A 14,444-nucleotide genomic window follows, 5' to 3' on the forward strand; every position below is an offset into this window, starting at 1 on the left:
TGGACTCCTGAAGGACCTTCAAAGACCTTCTGGAAGAAGATCCAGAAGTTTAGAGAAGTTTACAAATAAGCTCCATAAGTGGACAGACCCGATGTAAAAGGTTGACAGAGGTTTCCCACATAGCATATCCGAAGAGGGCTCCAGGGAAGTCAACTTCAATTTCAAGTTCATCCCAGATGAAGATTTCAGTTACGAAAAATCTTCTAAGTCCAAATGTAGAATTGTTCACCGAAGTCTCCTGTGACGCGTATTCAAAGAGGGCTCCGGGGAGGTCAGATCCAACTTGTGATTTTGTCCCACTAAGGAAAATTTTCAAGAAAAAGACTAAGGGGGTCATTACGACCCTGGCGGAAGGCGGAGAACCGGCGGTAAGACCGCCAACAGGCTGGCGGTCTTACTGCATGGAATTATGACCATGGCGGTTACCGCCATGGTCATCCGTTCCGCCCGCCAGGGCGGAGATGACCGCCGGGCTGGAGACCTGGGTCTCCAGCCCAGCGCTGTCACTATACCGCCAGCGATATTTTGACCCGGCTTACCGCCGTGGATATCCAGCGGTTTGAACCGCCATGAAATCCATGGTGGTAAGCACTATCAGTGCCAGGGAATTCCTCTCACATACTGCACTTGCTCCTCATCAAGCACACACATGACCCGTACCTCTGCATGCACATTGCCTGCAGCCATACCCCCAAATGATACACTGCCCACACACACATACATCTACATGCAGCCATGTCACATTCAACGTACCCAGGATGTACTAACCAGTTTGTCTAGAGGCCCATACAACTGCCCATACAGGGGAAGGACCCCATCCAGGAGATTCTCCAACTCCTCCGTCGTGAATGCAGGGGGCCCTTTCCCCTGTGTGGCACGGGCCATGGCATGTTCCAGACACAGATCACAGCAGCACACAGTGGAGATGTATCACAGTTGAAAGTCACATCCACAGCGGTGAACACGGTTACCGCCGGCGTTGATCATCATTGGTTCCTGTACTCCATAGAGCCCCATGTTATCCAATGAGGAATTGCACAGAGTCGCAGACTCCCTTCCGCCAGGACACATAACGACGGTGGAGTGAGGTCACTTCCACCTGTCCCTGGATACAGGACAGTCGGTTGACATCCCGCTTTCCGCCATGCAGAAGACCACCAACATACCGTTGCGGCCACGGAATTCCGCTACAAGTATTAGGACCCACAGCTCAGAATCCGCCACAATACAAACACCCACACAAGTCCTCCACACCAAAGGTCAGTGATAAACTGGTGATACCAAAACCGACACCGTCACGCCAACAGGAATACACCCACAGTAGCACGACCCACAAATCAACGTGGCGGTCTTTCAACCACGGTATTCCATTGGCGGTACACTCCACCGCGCTCAAAATAGACACACCTTTACAAAACACAACCACATTGGACAAGTCGAAATGCACACACCTGATACACATACACACACCCAATCCAATATAAAGCACACACCCACATCACCCACAAACCCTTACTATCAAAATTTTGAAAGAAGGCCAGAGAGAGAGACACTACTGAAAACAACACCAGCATCCACAGACACACAACACCATCACTTACACAACATCCACGCACCTCAAACAACACACAATAACACATCCCCTCAAACATCACAACTGACACTACCTCACACATCACCCACACCACATCATGGCACCTCAAAGACACCCCAGGTTCTCTGAGGAGGAGCTCAGGGTCATGGTGGAGGAAATCGTCCGGGTAGAGCCACAGCTATTTGGATCACAGGTGTAGTAGACATCCATTGCAAAGGAAGATGAAGCTATGGCGCCGAATTGTCGACAGGGTTAACGCAGTGGCACAGCATCCAAGAACACGGGATGACATCAGGAAGAGGTGGAACGACCTAAGGGGAAAGTACGTTCTGTGGTATCCAGACACCAGATTGCTGTACAGAGAACTGGCGGTGGACCCTCACCTCCTCCCCCACAACTAACAACATGGGAGGAGAAGTCTTGGCCATACTGCATCCTGAGGGCCTCGCAGGAGTAGCAGGAGGACTGGACTCTGGTAAGACATATCTTTACTACTTTATCCCCCACACCCCACCTGCACCCTTACCCTTACCCTCACACCCATCACCTCAACAACCCACAGATACCCCACTAACACAACCCACACATCCCAAAACCAAGCCCTGCATGTAACACCAATGCATGGACACCCATCACCAAAGCATGTTCAGTACAGAGACTCACTCATGCCCCAAAATCACCAATCACACAAGGACCAAGCCAATAACGCAAGCACAGGAGTAGAGGGTCACTCACCCATTGCACAAGATGGCACACACAGATACAATAACTATGTATTTACACCCCAACAGGACCCATGCCCAACGTCACCGGACAGGAGGTGCCAGACATATCCAGTCTCCCCACAGAAGAGACTCACAGTGATGGCAGCAGATCTTCACGCCTGGATCAAGATGACCAGCTCAGCCCATCAGGGACCTCAGGACAGTCAGTTCCCCTGACACAGTCACAAACCACCACAGAGCCTCCCCCGCAGAAAACACCAGCACAGCACCCACCCAGCGGGCCCATCCCTCTGTCCCCAGGACACGTCAATCAGCAGTGCGTCTACCACTACGGGGAACCCAGGCAACCCCACTAACACAGGACGATCAGGGACCTGGGGGCAGTGGGCACATGGTTCAGGGGACAGAGGCACAGGATAACAGGGAAGCTGGGAGGACTGCTGTGCAACAGGGGGAGGACAGGCCCAAGGAACCCACTCTCCACGAGGTCACAACATCATGGGAGCTTACGACTATTCCCAGGAGACCATGGGCTCGGTACTGGCCAAGTTTCAGGAGACCCAGCGGTTGCAGGAGGAACACTACCTGGGGATCAGGGAGGACTTGAAGTCCATTAACATCACCCTGGTCACCATTGCAGGGGTGCTGGCAGACCTTCTCAATACCAGGAGGGACACAGTGGCACACCAACGGGCCCCTGATGCTAGCCTGGACGATGAAGAGCCCTCCGCCTCCGCCGGCGCTAGTGGACAGGAGGCACCGTCACAGGAACAACAGGACACCAGCACCCCACCCCCTGCAGATGGAGAACCACCCCGCAAACGGTCACTGAGATCCAGGAACAAGACAGAGAACATTGCCAAGACCCCAGTCAGGAAATAAGACCCACACTGAATGTTACCCTTCTGTCCCACTATGTCACCCTGTCCATCCTTAAATTGCCATTGCTCCCCTTCCTATGCCCCTTTGGACAATGCACCTGTGAAACAAATAGACTGGACTCTGCCATGGACATACCTCCACCATCACCCCAGCCCATTTTACAACCCCCTCCACTTATTTGCACAGGAATAGACACACTTCAATCATAAATCTTGAGTCACTCTGTGCTTTCACTAATGTGTAATTGCAACATCTGTTAAATATAGCAATGTCAATGTACTTGTGCACATAACAATGTAACACAGCTTTAGGCCAGGATTAAACATAGCAGAGAGCACAAAGTGGGACCCAGATCTGTGAAATGGAAGGTCAAAGCGACAAGTCAGTGTCCATACACTGAGTGAAAATGACAGACTTATGCTAGCTCCAACAATAGTATGAGATGTGGCAAGCAGTGACATCTTCTTACCTGTGTCTCACTGGAAGTATTGCATGATGATGTTGTTTTGGTTGTCGATATCCTCTTCTTCTGCCTCCTCTTCTTCACTGTCCTCAGGCTCCCCAGCTGCCACAAGACCACAATCTGGCCCATTCTCCTACAGAAAAGGCACCTGGCCTCGCAAAGCCAGGTTGTGCAGCATACAGCAGGCCACAATTATCTGGCACACACCTTCTTCGGTGAGTAGTATAGGGAACCACCTGTCAGATGGAGGCACCGGAATCTGGCCTTCAAGAGGCCGAAGGTGAGTTTAATTATCCTTCTAGTTCACCTAAGTGCCTCATTGTAGCGTTCCTCTGCCCTTGTCCTGGGATTCCTCACTGGGGTCAGTAGCCATGACAGGTTGGGGTAACCAGAGTCACCTGCAAATGTCGAGGGACAACTGTTAGACACACATTAACCCCTAGGGACAAACCCATACCCAGACACCTATGTCAACTGTATTGGGACCTTGGCCTCACCTATTAGCCACACACGGTGCCTCAGGAGTTGCCCCATCATAGAAGGGATGCTGCTATATCTCAAAATGTAAGCATCATGCACAGAGCCAGGATACTTGGCATTGACATGGGAGATGTACTGGTCTGCCAAACACACCATCTGCACATTCATCGAATGGTAGCTCTTCCGGTTTCTGTACACCTGTTCATTCCTGCGGGGGGGGACAAATGCCACATGTGTCCCATCAATGGCACCAATGATGTTGGGGATATGTCCCAGGGTATAGAAGTCACCTTTCACTGTGGGCAGATCCTCCACCTGAGGGAAAACGATGTAGCTCCGCATATGTTTCAGCGGGGCAGACAACACTCTGGACAACACATTAGAGAACATTGGCTGGGACATCCCTGATGCCATGGCCACTGTTGTTTGAAAAGACCCACTGGCCAGGAAATGGAGTACAGACAGGACCTGCACTAGAGGGGGTATCCCTGTGGGATGGCGGATAGCTGACATCAGGTCTGGCTCCAACTGGGCACACATTTCCAGGATTGTTGCACAATCAAGTCTGTATGTGAATATGATGTGTCTCTCTTCCATTGTTGACAGGTCCACCAGGGGTCTGTACACCGGAGGATGCCGCCATCTCATCACCTGACTCAACAGACGTGCCCTATGGAGGAGAACAGCGACAGTCATCCAACACTCAGGTATCGCAATGTGTTTTTTGCAGAAACGTTATTCATCCGCAATGTCCCGGCATAGGTCTGTATTCCCGGCCTAGATGGTGTGACGCAGTTATTTTCCATCCCATGTGGCCCCCTGAAATGGCAGCTGCCTGACCTGTAAGGTGGGACAAGGGGATATGAGGTAACTGCGCTGGCATTGTACACGGTCGCGGGTGGCGGTTGAAGACCCCCGCGCAATTCTGCATTGGTTAACATTAGGCCCTATGGGTCCCAGGAGCCAATGACGATGTACGCCGGTGGTGACGGTACGTACTGCCGCGGACGTGACCACCATTTTCTGTCTGTTCACTCACTTGATACCTGACCTTCAACAGGAGAATACCTACACTGCAAGTGCTGCTGTGACCTGTGTCTGGAAGCGACGATGGCTACAGTTTCTGGGGAAAGGGCTCCTGCCTTCACTTCGGAGGAGTTGGAGAAACTAGTGGATGGGGTCCTCCCCGAGTACACGCAACCGTACTGTCCTCTAGACAAACAGGTGAGTACGGGGGGCTGAGGCCTGCATGTGCAGATGGTGAGTGTATGTGTGTCAGGGCATGGGTGAGAAGTGGTGGGCAAAGCGTATGACGGTCCGGACGGGTGAGTAATTTTCTTTCCCCCTGTACCATTCCTCTAGGTCAGCGCCCACCAGAAGAAGGGTATTTGGCGTGCCATCGCCAAGGACGTCTGGACCCTCGGGGTCTACCACAGATGGAACACCCACTGCCGTAAAAGATGGGAGAACCTGCGCCGCTGGAGCAAGAAGACGGCGGAGGCCCAGCTGGGGATTGCCTCCCAACGTGGAAGGGGTGCCCATCGCAACAAGACCCCCCTGATGTCCCGGATCCTGGCGGTTGGGATCCGGAGTTGGATGGGCACTTGAGGGCATCACAGCAGCCACAAAGGGGTGAGTACACTCTTATTCAGCTGACTCTGTGTGCATAACGAGGTGTCTGGGTGGGGGAGCTGGACAGTGGGTTCCCCTAGGCCAGGGTGAACTTGGTAGGGTAGGTCCCTTGTGAGGCAAGCTATGTGGCACCCCAACCCCACCAGTGGTAAGAGCCATCTACAACTAGTCAGGCTCCTGTGACTTCCAGGTGTGCAGCAATTGGGCTTCGTACCCCATGGTCAGGTGAATATTCTAGGAACTGTTAGTGCATGGCGTAGTGCAGAGGGCTGCTCCATGTCTGTTGTGTCCGTCAACGGTAGTGGTGTTGCATGCACTGAACATGTTTTTCTTCTGTCTTTCCCCCCCTTTTTGTGGTCTCCCTGTTCTTGTGTGCAATAGCATCATCAGGCAGAGGAGCATTGGCACCAGAGCAGGAGGGAGCTACAACCCACTTGGTCCTGGAGGGTGAAGCAACGGAGTCTGAAGCCACCAGTGGGACAGAGGATGAGGGGAGCTCCACGGCGGGGACAGGAGCAGACACCAGTGACAGTGACTCCTCCTCTGATGGGAGCTCCCTTGCGGTGGCGGGCACCTCTGTGCCCACCGCATCAACAGGTACAGCCGCCACCCCCCCTACCAGCACCGCTCTCCCAGCAGCCCCTCAGCGTGTGTCCCGTTCCCGCTCACCCAGGAGGCTGGGCATCTCCTTCGCCCCAGGCACCTCAGGCCCAGTGATGAGGCTATTGACCTCCTGAGATCCCTCACTGTTGGGCAATCTACCATTCTGAATGCCATCTAGTGTGTTGAGAGGCATTTGCAACAAACAAATGCATACTTGGAGGGCATTCATTCTGGCCAGGCGGCCCAACAGAGAGCATTTCAGGCTCTGGTCTCAGCACTGAAGGCAGCTATTGTCCCTGTGTCCAGCCTCCCCCCTCCAACTTCCTCCACCCAGACCCAATGCCCTGTACCTCAGCCTATCCCAAGCACACCATCAGACCAGCATGGACACACATCAACACACAAAAGTGGCTCCGGAAAACATAAGCACCACACATCCCACAGGCACTCACACAAGCACTATCCCCATGCAGACACAGCAATATCCACTGCCTCCACTGTGTCCCCCTCCTCCACATCCTCCTCTTCCCTCCCTATCTCGTCTCCACTCACACCTGCATGCACTACATCCTCAGCCACTACCTCTATCACCAGCACGCCCATCACCACACACCGCTTACGTGCACTCACCACCCCCACTACCATTCACACATCCCCTGTGTCCTCTCCCAGTGTGACTGTGAGCCCTCCTCCCAAAGTACACAAACGCAGGCACACACCCACCCAAAGCCATCCACCTCACAACAGACTCCGGCCCATGCACCTTCACTCAAATTCAGAAGACATACACCTCCTACAACCACTGCCTCTTCCTCCACTCCCAAACCCCCTCCATCGTCCCGTCCCAGTGTGTCTAAAAAACTTTTCCCGGCAACCCTTGACCTCTTTCCTTCACCTCCCCCCTGTCCTTCCCCTAGGGCCAGGCTTTCCAGATCCCAGCCCAGCACCTCAGCCACCAAATCCCCAAGCACAATGTTGCCAGCAACTGCGGGGTCATCGAGTGCACCACCCATCAGGGCTGACAGTGTGCCACGTAGCGAGGGCAAGGACATTCCACCACCTGCCAAGGCGAAAAAGGTGCCCACATCCCGGAGGGAGAAGCCGAAACTACCAGCCACCAAGGGCTCAGAAAAACAAAAGGGGATAGTGGCAAGACAACTGCGGCACAATCAAAGGTGGGGAAGGGCCAAAAGCAGAAGAGCAGGTGTGGTGGCATCGACTGAGGGACCAGTGTCACACCTTCCGTCCACGACCACACCAACCTCTACGGCTGTGAACACCGCTAGCTGCCCCGCCACCTGCACTGCCACCTGCACCGCCACCTGCGCCCGCACGTCTACAGCCTCAGCGACAGTCCCCAGCCTCTTCCCCAGTGGGCAGCTGTCCGGGCTGCGGGGACATCCTGCTGTGTCCCTCAGCAGGTGCTGACCCATGGACCGCCGCCAGCACCACCGCCACAGACACCGCCGCCACAGACACCGCCGCAAGCACCGCTGCCACAGCTGCAAGCACAGCCACCAGTCCTGCGACGTACTCGGACAGTGGCACCACTGCAGACATGGCTACCATCCCCAGTGGTCAGTCGTCCAAGGCTGGAGGAGAGTTCCTGGGCCCTGGGCAGCTTCCATGATGCATGACTTCCATCACTGTTTGCACCTGCAGGTGGAAGGCGAAGCCGCAGCAGTGTGGGGTATGTCACTGCCTCCATGGCGTATCATGCTACCTGTACCTCTCCAATCTCATGGTACGCACACCCAGGTAAGGGAATTGTGCCGGCCACACTGCATGTGGAGCACTCTGGGCACAAGGCCCCCTCCAGAACCAGTGGAGAGATACATCCACTACATCAGTGGTTGGCAGGATGAAGCACTCTGGGCACAAGGCCCCCTCCAGAACCATTGGAAAGATACATCCATTACCCCAGTCCTTGGCAGGATGAAGCACTCTGGGCACAATGCCCCCTCCAGAACCAGTGGAGAATTACTTCCACTTGAGAGACTGTGGCTTTGCACTCCCCAGGATACAGCAGTGGGCAAACCACCCACTGGAGAGACCTGAGAGACTGTGGCTTTGCACTCCCCAGGATAATGCAGTGGGCAAACCACCCACTGGAGAGACTTGAGAGACTGTGGCTTTGCACTCCCCAGGATAATACAGTGAGCAAACCACCCACTGGAGAGACTTGAGAGACTGTGGCTTTGCAATCCCCAGGATACAGCAGTGAGCAAACCACCCACTGGAGACACTTGAGAGACTGTGGCTTTGCACTCCCCAGGATAATGCAGTGGGCAAAGCACCCACTGGAGAGACTTGAGAGACTGTGGCTTTGCACTCCCCAGGATACAGCAGTGGGGAAACCACCCACTGGAGACACTTGAGAGACTGTGGCTTTGCACTCCCCAGGATAATGCAGTGGGCAAACCACCTACTGGAGAGACTTGAGAGACTGTGGCTTTGCACTCCCCAGGATAAAGCAGTGGGCAAACCACCCACTGGAGAGACTTCAGAGACTGTGGCTTTGCACTCCCCAGGATACAGCAGTGGGCAAACCACCCACTGGAGAGACTTGAGAGACTGTGGCTTTGCACTCCCCAGGATAATGCAGTGGGCAAACCACCTACTGGAGAGACTTGAGAGTCTGTGGCTTTGCACTCCCCAGGATACAACAGTGGGCAAACCACCTACTGGAGAGACTTGAGAGACTGTGGCTTTGCACTTCCCAGGATACAGCAATGGGCATGGAGCCCCCTCGTACAGCAGTGGCGTTGTGCGTTCATCTGGCTGAGGTTAGCCCTCCCCCTGAGATGCCTGTATATTTTCGTTCTGATGGCCCAGCAGTGTTCTCTCCGTTTCCATTCAGGTACCTAGTGTGGGCTTCGCCCATGCATTTTGGGCCCAGTAGTCCACGGACAATGATTGGTACACTATCCGGACTTGTGTAGTTGGTGTACATATTTGTATATACTGAATTTTGAATTTTGACTATCTGATTTGTCATGATTACACTGGTTACAATCATTTCCTTTTGTCCTTGCGTTCTTCCAGGGGGTGGGGGTGTATATGTAATGTTGCTGCATGTATTTGTCTGTATGTTGCTGTGGGTGAGGGTGGGGGGATTGCGTGTTGCGTGTGTGTGTCACTCTCTTTCCCCCTCCCCTGTGTTGTAGGTTCAGTACTCACAGTGGTCGTCGCTGCCGCCCTTCGTACTCCTGGTTGATGAGAAGATACACCAACATGGGCAGGACCTGTCCTCGGGCTCCATGGCGTCCTGGTTCCTCGTTGGGTGTCGAGAGGTGAGTGTTTTCCCTTCTGTGTACTGTTTCCGCTTTGCTTTTGATAGCGTTCGTTCCGCCCCTGAAAAGGTGGCAGATAGGCGTCTTGAAATACAGTGGGGGTACTTTGTCCTCTGCCTGTCTGTTGGCGGTGACCGCTGTGGTGTTTGTTTCTACCGCCGTGGCGGTCGGAGTGTTAAAGTGTCTGTCTATGTTGGCAGTTTCCGCCATGGTCGTGATCCCATTTTTTTCCGCCGGCCTGTTGGCGGTATTACTGCCGCTTTAACACCGACCGCCAGAGTTGTGATGAGGGCCTTAATCTTTAAAAATTCAGATCTCCTGTTCTCTTTATTGAACTTTTGGCTTTTTGGAGTCATTTTAAAGATAAAAATATATGGGGTCATTACGACCTTGGCGGGCAGCTCACGCGGCCCCCATTATGACATTCCCGCAGGGCCGGTGGGCGCAAACCAAGTTTGCGCCCGCCGGCCCAGTGGGAATGAGGCCGCAACATAGGAGCCGGCTCCTAATGGAGCCGGCGGTGTTGCGGCCGTGCGATGGGTGCAGTTGCACCCGTCGCGCTTTTCACTGTCTGCTATGCAGACAGTAAAAAGCTGGCCGGGGCCCTGTTAGGGGGCCCCTGCACACCCCTTACCGCCAGCCTCTTCCTGGCGGTGCAAACCACCAGAAACAGGCTGGTGGTAGGGGGGTCATAATCCCCAGGGCAGCGCTGCCCTGGCGGATTACATCCACCGGGGCCATTGTGGCGGTAAACCGCCGGCCCCGGCAGTGCGACATACACCGGGAGGCACCGCCAGCCTGTTGGCGGTGCTCCCGTCGTTTTGGCCCTGCGGTTATAATACCGCCAGGGTCATAATGACCACCATAATCTTTTGTTTTTATAAATTGGTGTCAGCTTTTTTTTTGTATTTTGTGATTTTTGAATGCTTAACACACTTGTCTCCTAAATTAAGCCTAACTGCTCATTGTCAAGCTACCAAGGTTTGAGCTGGGATTAATTTATTGAGACCGAACTGGATCTGGTGGGATTTAGTGGCCTATTGCTCAGTGTAGGTACTTACCTGCCCTTACCAATAATCCACTTTCCAACAATGAGCAATTTGCTTTGGTTTTGAAAACACACTCAATCTGCCTTTAGATCTCCTAGGATTCCTATCAACTAGCCACCAAAGCAGAGTTAATCATTTTTGGGCCATGTTTGTCATTGTATAATTTCTTGTACTTATTTTGTTGGTGTCACACCTTATTTTTAGGGGGAGGGGGTGGCTGGACACAACACAAGATAGTCACTATTTCCTAGAGGTCCCAACCAGCTCCAGCGTATTTTTGATGTTGGCTCTGATTCTTCTCTTTTCTGACACAATAAAGTGTCAGAATGTGGGCACTAGGGTATGGGACTTTTTTCCTTTGGCAATTTCTGCTTTATCAGTGCTGCAGTGAATGTGTGCAATGACAAGCTGACATTTTAGATTCTTGACTGTTGGACCTGGCTTCCTTTGCATGGTCTTTCCTGTCTTTTTTGTCTCTGCTTCCCATGTTTTGACTGTGTGCTGGTCTCAGTTTTTGCTGTTTTCGGTACTCCGGGCACTTTACCACTGCTGACCAGCGCTAAGGTGGAAGTGCTCCTGTGTAAAGTGTATGTGTAATTGGCGTTTCCATGATTGGCATATTTGATTTACTAATAAGTCCCTAGTAAAGTGCACTAGAGGTACCCAGGGCCTGCAAATCAAATTCTACTAGTGGACCTGCAGCACTGGTTGCGCCATCCACATAAGTAGACCTGTAAACATGGCTCACACCTGCCACTGCAGTGTCTGTGTGTGTAGTTTTGAACTACCAATACGACCTGGCAAGTGCACCCACTTGCCAGGCCCAACCGCTCCCATTTTATACATGTAAGGCACCTCTAAGGAGGCCCTGGGTAACCCCATGGGCAGGGTGCAGTGTATGTTAAAGGTAGGACACTACGGGCAAGATTTTAAGAAAAGCGGCGCAGCGTGGTGCTGTATCAAAATTGGCAGCGCCGCACTGTGTCAATTTAGGAATGCAGGGATGCACCGTATTTAAGGGAATATGGCACACCCCTGCATTTCCCCCTGGGCTGGTGCTAAATTTAGCTGCCAGCACCAACGCAGGCATGCTTTCACCATCATGCAAGGATCTGCGTTGAGGAGTGTGATTGTTTATATGCAGGTATGTGCCCCTTCCTATACATAAACAATCACTAATGGCGCTTTGGCACTTCTGTGTGTTCTTCACAATGCAGCACACACAGAAGTGCCAAAGCGTCATTTTCAAATGATTGTTTATGTGCAGGAAGGGACACCTTCCCGCACATAAACAATAATTTCTGCCATTTTGCTTTTTCTATGCGTGCCACAGAATGCAGCACACATTAAAAAAAACAAAAAATGAGGAGGAATGAAAGTATTCCTCCTTGTATTACCCTGCTAACGCCACCCCTGCGGGTGGCGTTAGATTTTGGTGCAGCCTCAAGTTTAGAACATTTCATAAATCTGAGGCAGCGTCAAAATGCAATGGGTTGCGGTGGCACACCCACAGCAACAACCATTGCACGCCCATTCCACGCACAGTGCTGTGTGGGAAGGGGCCATATTTACAAGGTGGCAGTAAGCCTCTAAAAGTGGCTTAAAGCCACCTTGTAAATATGGAACTGTGCTTAGCTCCACAGGAGCGCCACTAAAAGTGTTTCTCCTGTGGTGCTAGGGGCCCATAAATACGGCCCTAGAGGTGCCCAGGGCCTGTAAATCAAATACTACTAGTGGGCGTGCAGCACTGGTTGTGCCACCCACATAAGTAGCCCTGTAAACATGGCCTAAACCTGCCACTGCAGTGCCTGTGTGTGCAGTTTTAAACTCACAATTCGACTTGGCAAGTGTACCTACTTGCCAGGCTTAAACTTTCCTTTTTTATACATGTAAGGCACCCCTAAGGTAGGCCCTAGGTATCCCTAGGGGAAGGATGCAGCGTATGTTAAAGGTGGGACGTGTACTGATGTGTTTTAAATGTATTAACAGTGAAATACTGACAAATTTGTTTTTCACTGTTACAAGGCCTATCTCTCTCACAGGTTAACATGGGGGCTGCCTTTAAATATTCTTAAAGTGAAGATTCCCTTTTGAGAACAGAAAGAAATAAGGAGTTTGGTGTCTCTGAACTCACAATTTAAAAAATTAAACTGGTTTTTAGATTGTTAGTTTGAAAGTGACACTTTTAGAAAGGAGCATTTTCTTGCTTTAACCATTCTGTGACTCTGCCTGTTTGTGGATTCCTTGTCTGGGTCAAACTGACAGTTGGGCTCTGTGTGAATATCCTCTAGACAGTGACACAAAGGGAGCAGGGGTATTGTCTGCATATATGCTGATGAGCCATCTGAGCTAGAGTAGAGGGAGGAGTGGTCACCTACACCTGAATGGGCTGTGCCTGCCCTCACACAATGCAGTCTCCCAGTCCCTGGTGTGTCTGGGGCCTGTCCTGAGCAAGGCAGGATCTTTTGAACAACTGAGACTTTCCTGTGAAGTTTGCCTACTTAAAATGCAGAAAGGAGTATAAGTAGAGGACCCAAAACTGCAGACTTTATATCACGCCTGGAACCAAGAGGAACCTCTGCCAAGGAGAAGAGCTGAGGAGAAGTGCTGCCTCTGCCTTTGACTGTGATTTGTGGTCTATCCTGGAGTTGCTGCTTCTGCCTGTGACAAACGGGACAAAGACTGGACTTTATTGAGTATTCCTGCTGAAGAAGAACCTCCAAGGCCTTGAACTTAGCTTGCCTCCTGTTTTGAAGTGTCAGGGCCATCAAAGACTTCCTCTGCCAGCTGCTGAGACTCCTGCCCTGCCAAGTGGGGCCTTATTCAGTCTCTGGTCCCTTGAAAGGTGAAGTTGTCAAAACAAGAGCTGAAAATCCATGCACAGAATGCCATGCAGAGAAATTTCAATGCACCATCTGCAACTCAGCTGGTAAACAAAGCACCATCACCTTCATGTCTGAAATCGATACACCACCTGCATTGCCGCTGGGAGATTAACATATCATGGCTGGAGAAATGATGCAACACCCGCTTGCGGCTGCTGATAATGATGCAAACCCCACGCAGCATGATTTTCAAACACAGTGCGACCGGATCTCTCATGCATCATCCCAGTGCATCAAAGTCATCGTGAACCTGTGCGGATCTAAGGTGCCCCATCCAGAAATCGACGCATCGCTGTCTTGCGAGGAAAAAAACCAAAGCATTGCCTACCTGACCGGAGAAGAAATGACACACGGCCTTACTCTTTTTGAAAACTTGTGTCTGTTGGATTTTTGTCATTTTGGTCTTGTTTCATTTAGATAAATATTACCTATTTTTTTAGACTGATGTGGTGTCCATTTTGTTGTGTTTTCACTGTATTACTGTGTGTGTTGGTAAAATACTTTACACATTGCTTATGAGATAATCCTGACTGCTTGCGCCAAGTTACCAGGGGAGTGAGCAAGGGTTATTCTAGGTGTGGATCTCCATTACCTTGACTAGAGTGAGGGTCCCTGCTTGGACAGAGTGCAAACTGACTGCCAATCAGGGACCCCACTTCTAACCTTGATGTAATTCCTTTCTGCTGTCTTCATGAACCAGTGGTATGACACAACCAATTACACATTCTTATTTACTTCCCTCTTTATCACTGAAGGACCTCTGCTTCAGACAACACTCCTGCCACTTTACGTCTACAGTACATTTTAATTTTCCTTGGCGTCTCCAAAGTAAGCTTTT

The sequence above is a fragment of the Pleurodeles waltl genome, chromosome 3_1 (assembly GCF_031143425.1).
Source record: "Pleurodeles waltl isolate 20211129_DDA chromosome 3_1, aPleWal1.hap1.20221129, whole genome shotgun sequence".
NCBI lineage: Eukaryota > Metazoa > Chordata > Amphibia > Caudata > Salamandridae > Pleurodeles > Pleurodeles waltl.